The sequence below is a fragment of the Fringilla coelebs genome, assembly GCF_963513975.1.
Source record: "Fringilla coelebs genome assembly, chromosome: 8".
Lineage (NCBI taxonomy): Eukaryota > Metazoa > Chordata > Aves > Passeriformes > Fringillidae > Fringilla > Fringilla coelebs.
Genome location: NC_140066.1, coordinates 18086002 through 18092001, shown reverse-complemented (window position 1 = coordinate 18092001; position 6000 = coordinate 18086002).

The following is a 6000-nucleotide window of genomic DNA, read 5'->3' as shown; positions in this document are numbered from 1 at the left end:
GGCCATGAGACGTGGCTCACCCCACACTGACCTTCAGAGCCACCTCCCTCTGCTTTGTTGTGGCTTTAGAAATCACTTGAGCATGAAAGCCCTGGGCACAGGAAGTCCATCAGGGCAATTGTGCCCCAAATCCCACGTTCCTCATCTCTTACCTTATTACAGCCCATTTCTTCTGAACCATCCTGTTGGTTTATGCACCTCAGTCCTGCATAAAACAAGACATCTAATTCTCCATGTGAGTCCATGCCCTGCCTCTCAGTTCAGAGGATAAGCCTGGTCCTGTTGGTTTTCAGCTATCTATTTTGGTTTAATGGCTGTCTTTCACTAGGTGTATGGGACAGAGTCGTGATCGTGCTTTGGGCTGATATTTCTGTTCTGTAGATAAAAGCAGCAATAAATAATGACTCTATTACTGCACTTAAACCTTACAAAACAGTCACAGCTGCAAGCAGAACTAGGGCAAGCATTGAGAAAATGTTGTAGAAGTATTTCAGTTTCAATCTAATTTCTGTGTAGTTGGGTTGCAATGGGATTTCCTGAAGAATGTGTGTAGAAATTAAAAGCTCTTTTTCTAATAGATTCCTTCAGCTTTCTAAAGCGTGTTTTTATTGCCATTATTTTAGAAGTATTTTTCTCCTTTTAGAAGTATTTTTCTCCTTTTAGAAGTATTTTTCATAGAAGTATGAAGTCTCTTCAGTCAACTTTGGTTACAGATAGGAGTTCTAAAACTGGGGTTAAATATGATGGAAAACAGAGTACATTTCTACTGATGGCAATTCTTCATGCAGATTTGACCTTTGGGGGAAGAGGAAGGTTGTTTTATAACCAAAAAATTCTCTTGCCAAAAATGTTGCCCTGGTAAGTGATGCTGTAGAGAGCAGCCTGGATCCTTACACTATCCATTAAAGAGAATCTGACTCGAGAGAGCAAGGGGTGGATGCTGGAGAGCTGTCTGGTGATGGCTGAGAGGGGCTGGAGGTACCAGACATGCCTGTGTGAGGAGGAGGGAGGAAATGTGTGGGATGGAGAGGCCAAGAACAATGAGTACAGGATGAGACTCACGGAGGCACAGGTGGTTTGAAAGACTGATAGGGGCAGAGATGATGTTGGAGGCTATAGGGGCTTGGCAGTGTCCATATGCGTGGAGGGTCTCATGCAATGCCTTCCTCAAGATGCAGTGATGTTTTGAGATTCCCTCCCTGCAAGTCTCTTCTGCATCTTGCTGCAGCAAAGATTGTTTTCTGGGTACCCCCCAGCGGTAGTCATTCCACACCAGCATCAGCCCCACCTTCCTGGCCCCATCAGCCCCCACCTCACCAGTAATGAGGGGGGATGTGTGGTCTGCCTTTCCTGTGCTCCTGCGCTTCCCTCTGGATCCCAGCAACAAGTTTAATTGGAAAAAAACAAGGCTGACTTGGAGGCAAGGCAAGGAGGCAGGGAGAGCCTGTGCCAGCTGACACCATGATCGATTACCTGGAACTCCACCTGACACTGAAATTAGGGTTTTTTAATGATAGGCCGACTCTCCCTGGATGTGAAATTCAAATGATCTCCAAAGCTTCCCTGTGACCATCAGTCGCTGCACGCAGTGGTACACGCCACATGCAGGTACTTTGTCTCTGTCACTGCTGAAAGGACATTGTTATTACCAACAACTCTTTGTATTAACCAGTCTCCTACCTAATAGACAACACTTTACGTTCTGCACCGTTACCCAGTCAGGGCTGCTGTGTGCCTGAGAGACACACGCTTCCCCTCAGCTCCCCTGGGGCAATGGAAAGCCAGTGCTTAAAAAGAGACACCAAAATGGAGGATGCACACACACCTTGCTCCCCTACTGCCTGCTCTCTCTTGTGTTGGGGGTGGTTTTCATTTCTTCTCAACTGCAGGCCCACAGCACCAACTGGTGGGGCAGGGGCTGGCTGCACTGGGAGGTGCCAAGGTGCCCGGCAAGTAGGTAATTGCCTGAGTTTCTTTGGAATGAGAGAGGGGACCTTTTCCTCCCATGGGCATCTTTCCCATCCCAGGGCAAAACTGGGGGGGGGCAATAGCCCAGGCAGTTTTTCCCATCTTTATCATGCTTGCTGAGCCATTAAGGAAGTGCCTGGTGCACTGGTAGCCTCCCATGCCTGGACAGGGCGAAAGAAAAGCCATCCCATCCAAGAGTCTGCAGTATTGCTGAGCCCTGGTGTATCTCAAAGCTTTGGCACCTGTGTGGAGGGATTGTCACTGCTGCTGGAGGTTGTCTCCCAAGATCTTGTCCTTACCTTTCTTCCTCATCCCTTGACCACTTTTGCCTGGCCCTCTGGAAGGCACAATGAAGGTAATTGGTGTGAATGAGAGAGACCAGGAGCTATTCTGTGGCAATGACCTGACCATTGGCTGTTTTTTCTTACAGAAGATCACAAGCAGAATGACCAGTTTTCTCCTTCTGATGAGCAAGGATGGAAAGGAAGTTATGATAAGAAGAGAAGGAGATAAAAAATGTTAAGTAATGTAAATACAGCATAGAGAGCAGTAGCCTGTAAGCCACTATGCATTAAGGAGGATTTCCTACATCTTCTTGCTTTACTGAATGAAGATTTGGAAATCCACATGGAGGGAAGATGTCCTAACACAGACAGCGCTGTGGTTATAGAGCCTTCTAACAGCACTGTGGAAGGCTTCATCACCAAAGGGAGTCTTTGGCTGTATCCTAAAAGTGTCAACAAGGAGGGAACACAAATTCTGAATAGTGGAGATGTTGGGAGGAAAAGGGAAAGGTCCTGCCTCTGAAACTGTTCACTGCAAATTCAGATTCCCCCCCCATGGGAGGCACAGCGAGAAGGTTAGATGGGGACACCAAATGTTTCCATCTCCAGCAGGAATTGCTTTGGGCTGTGTCAAATGAGAAAAGCTGGACACACATGGGTCTGGACAGAACTGCAGGAAGATATAATTCAGACCTTCTGGTTTGCTTCAGCAAGTGAAATGCTGGGTGATGACACTGACATTTTTTCAAAGGCTGACCTCTACAGTGCCTATTTCTTCCTTCACTTAGGTCCCAGCATTGGCATATTTAATAATATACTCCATGCAGCCTCAGTTTCCCCCTGGTTATGAGATGTTTCTTGTATTTGATAACTTTTGGACATCTTTGATGAGGAAATGCTCCATGAGTTGCCATGGAAAAATCACTTGTTCTCTCAGTGCTTCAACTCTCCCTCCCCATTTTACCTATATTGCTGAAGCTTGCCTTTTCTTAAGTGAATGCTCAGCACCAAGCACCCCTTGGCTGCAACCTCAGCTCTCCTCTCTGGCCATGCCCTGGGGCAGCTCAGACACCTTCAGTCTGGGAGGGGGTCAGTCATCCAAGGTGGTGTGGTGCTGTGGGAGGGCAGTGCTGTGCTTTGGTGGCACATGGGATGCCTCTGCCCTGTCCTACCCCCAGCCAGCTCAGTGCAGGCACTGGTGCCCTCAGCAGCCTGTGCTGATTGTCCTCCAGGCGAGGTTCCTGTGGGAGCTGAGCAGAGAGGGGATGCATGCAGACAATGTTCCCTGCTTTCCTCCATCGCCCGGTGAGCAGCCCCTAATCTGAGGGGCGTGCCAGTATTAATGCCTTTAATAACGACGGATCAGATCGTATGAAGAGTTTTAATTGATGTCTATATCCCTGGAAACATAAAAACAGCCATGTGAGCGACTTACCACTATTATTTTATCAAAGGGTTTGACGTGGCTGCTGCATAGGAGATGTCAGGGAAAAAATTCATGTCTGCAAGGCACAAACAGGCGAAGTAATGGGATATAAATCAAAAACAGTGAAAGGGGAAAGTGGTTAGTCACAAGATCATAGAGTTTTCACTAAAAGGGAGAGCAGTGAATTCTCAATACAAGCAGCAGAATCCATTCATTCTATGGTGCCATCAGCCCTTTCTCCCTCCCTGTCCCCAGTACCTCAACCCCCTGCCCTAAGGACACACAGTCCTGGGCCAGGCTGACCATCTTGGATCTGCCTGCCTGGTCAGAATGGCGAGTAACATTTCTTTTCTTTGTCCCCTCCTACTTGTACAGAAGTCATGGAAACATAGCCCAAAAACAGGGTTACAAATAGCAGCCCCTTTTCTTTGGCTGGCCAAGAGTGTAGGTAACCTTTTGGTAGGTTTGTTTACTTTGCCTCATGTGGTGGTCTGTGAATGCAAAAATGGTTCTTATTACAGGGGGGACAAACTGGAGAGTGGGAGACAAAAGGGGCTGGTAGGTTACTCTAGACTGGTGCAAAGAGGAGGAAGGAAAGCATTGAGTTCACCTTATTTGCCTTGGGGCAACTTTAGGACACCACCATGCAATGCCAGGAGAAGATCTGTTGCAGATCTGCTGCTTTTCAGTGACTACTTCTGGCCTACAGCACACAGGAATGGCTGGGACCCTTTTAATGGCTCATGGCACTGTTTGACCATGTTGTCCCCTTTCCACAGCCAGAGCCCCACACAGCTGATCCAATGAGCCAGGACAACCAAGAACCACCTGTGAGACCCTTACAAACCGATCCTGCACTGATAGCTTGCAAACTAATTGTTTCTTGTAGCCAAAGTGTCCCATGGGATGTTGTTCTGCCATGGGAAGGTGATCAAACTGGCCAGCAGCTGGGAAGCCATGGGTACAGTGTGAGAAGTGACTGTCTTTTCCAGGGTACTGCTGAGAGGAAGCCTGCAGCATGGCTTCCTTGTCCAATTGCTTGGGTTGCAAATGTAAAAACCTGGAGAGGGGGGTAAGAGGGGAAGGAGGAGAGGAAGGGAGGAGAGGATGAAAAGGAGAAGAAACTGGTGGATAAAAAGAAATTTGAAAAAAAGTAAGTGAAATATTCAAACTGGAAAGTGATATTATAAAAAACTGCAGGGAACACGCTTGAGTGCATTCAAATTTATTCAAACTCTGCATCTGACATTGATGAATGCAACAGCTTTTTCCACAATATGTAGAGCGCACAGGGCATTTAGGATTGCAGCATCCCTTTCACTGCAGCTGTCTGGGGGCCTGTTCTGAGTGCTGTGGAGACCCCTACTCTGGGCCCTGGCATGCCCCCTTAGAGAAGAGGCCAGGAAGCCATTTGGGAAGGAACAGAAAAACAAACATAGAGGAAGGATTTCAACAAAAGATCATGGAGGACAGATTTCAAGACTAATCCACCCTTACTGTGCATGAGGTCTTTATCTTTCTGGCAGGACTCAGTTTCTCCTCTTGCAGTGGTGAAAAGTTCTTTCCAACATGCATCAATCCATAGGAGGGGGATTGTACTGGGATGCACAAAGTTACTGTTTTTCTATAGGTCTTACAAAATTATATAATTTAATATATTGATATTTTAAAAATAATCATATCAATAATAAAAAATGCCAAAAAAGCGCCTCAGTACAAATATACTTTGCAAGCAAGGACTTCAAGACCCTATTCTCTGGCACCCAGCAGCAAAAAGATCATGTGCCTCTGGCCCAACTTAAGACCATGAATGAGTCACCTTCCTGCAGGGAGCACTCTTGCACCCTCTTTGCATGCCTCAGTGGCAGACTGGCACCCCAAGCAATGACTTCTACACTTCCCTCCAATTTCTCCTCCCCTTGCCTGGGAAGCATAGCAGCTTTTTGGAATAACAGGGTACAAAAGAGCTTGAGTCAACAACCACTTGTGACTGTTCATCTATAGATTTCATGCTTGCAGTGTTTTTTGGGAAGAGGATGGATGGAGTTATCTTTCCAATGGATGCTCGTGGAAAGAGGTGCAAACCCACCAATGTGCCAAGTAGGCCCTGAGCTCCCACTTCTCTTCCACCTCTGTACGTGGACAAAGCTCATCTCTGCAGACTCACAGCACAGCAAGAATTTCCATGGACATGCCTTGTGGTACGGAAGCTGGCAGAAGGCTGGGAGGCAGCCTGGAAGACCTGGCACCCTCAGCAGGATGCAGATACTCATAGAGAGGGTAGGACTTCCTTCCTTCCTTCCTTCCTTCCTTCCTTCCTTC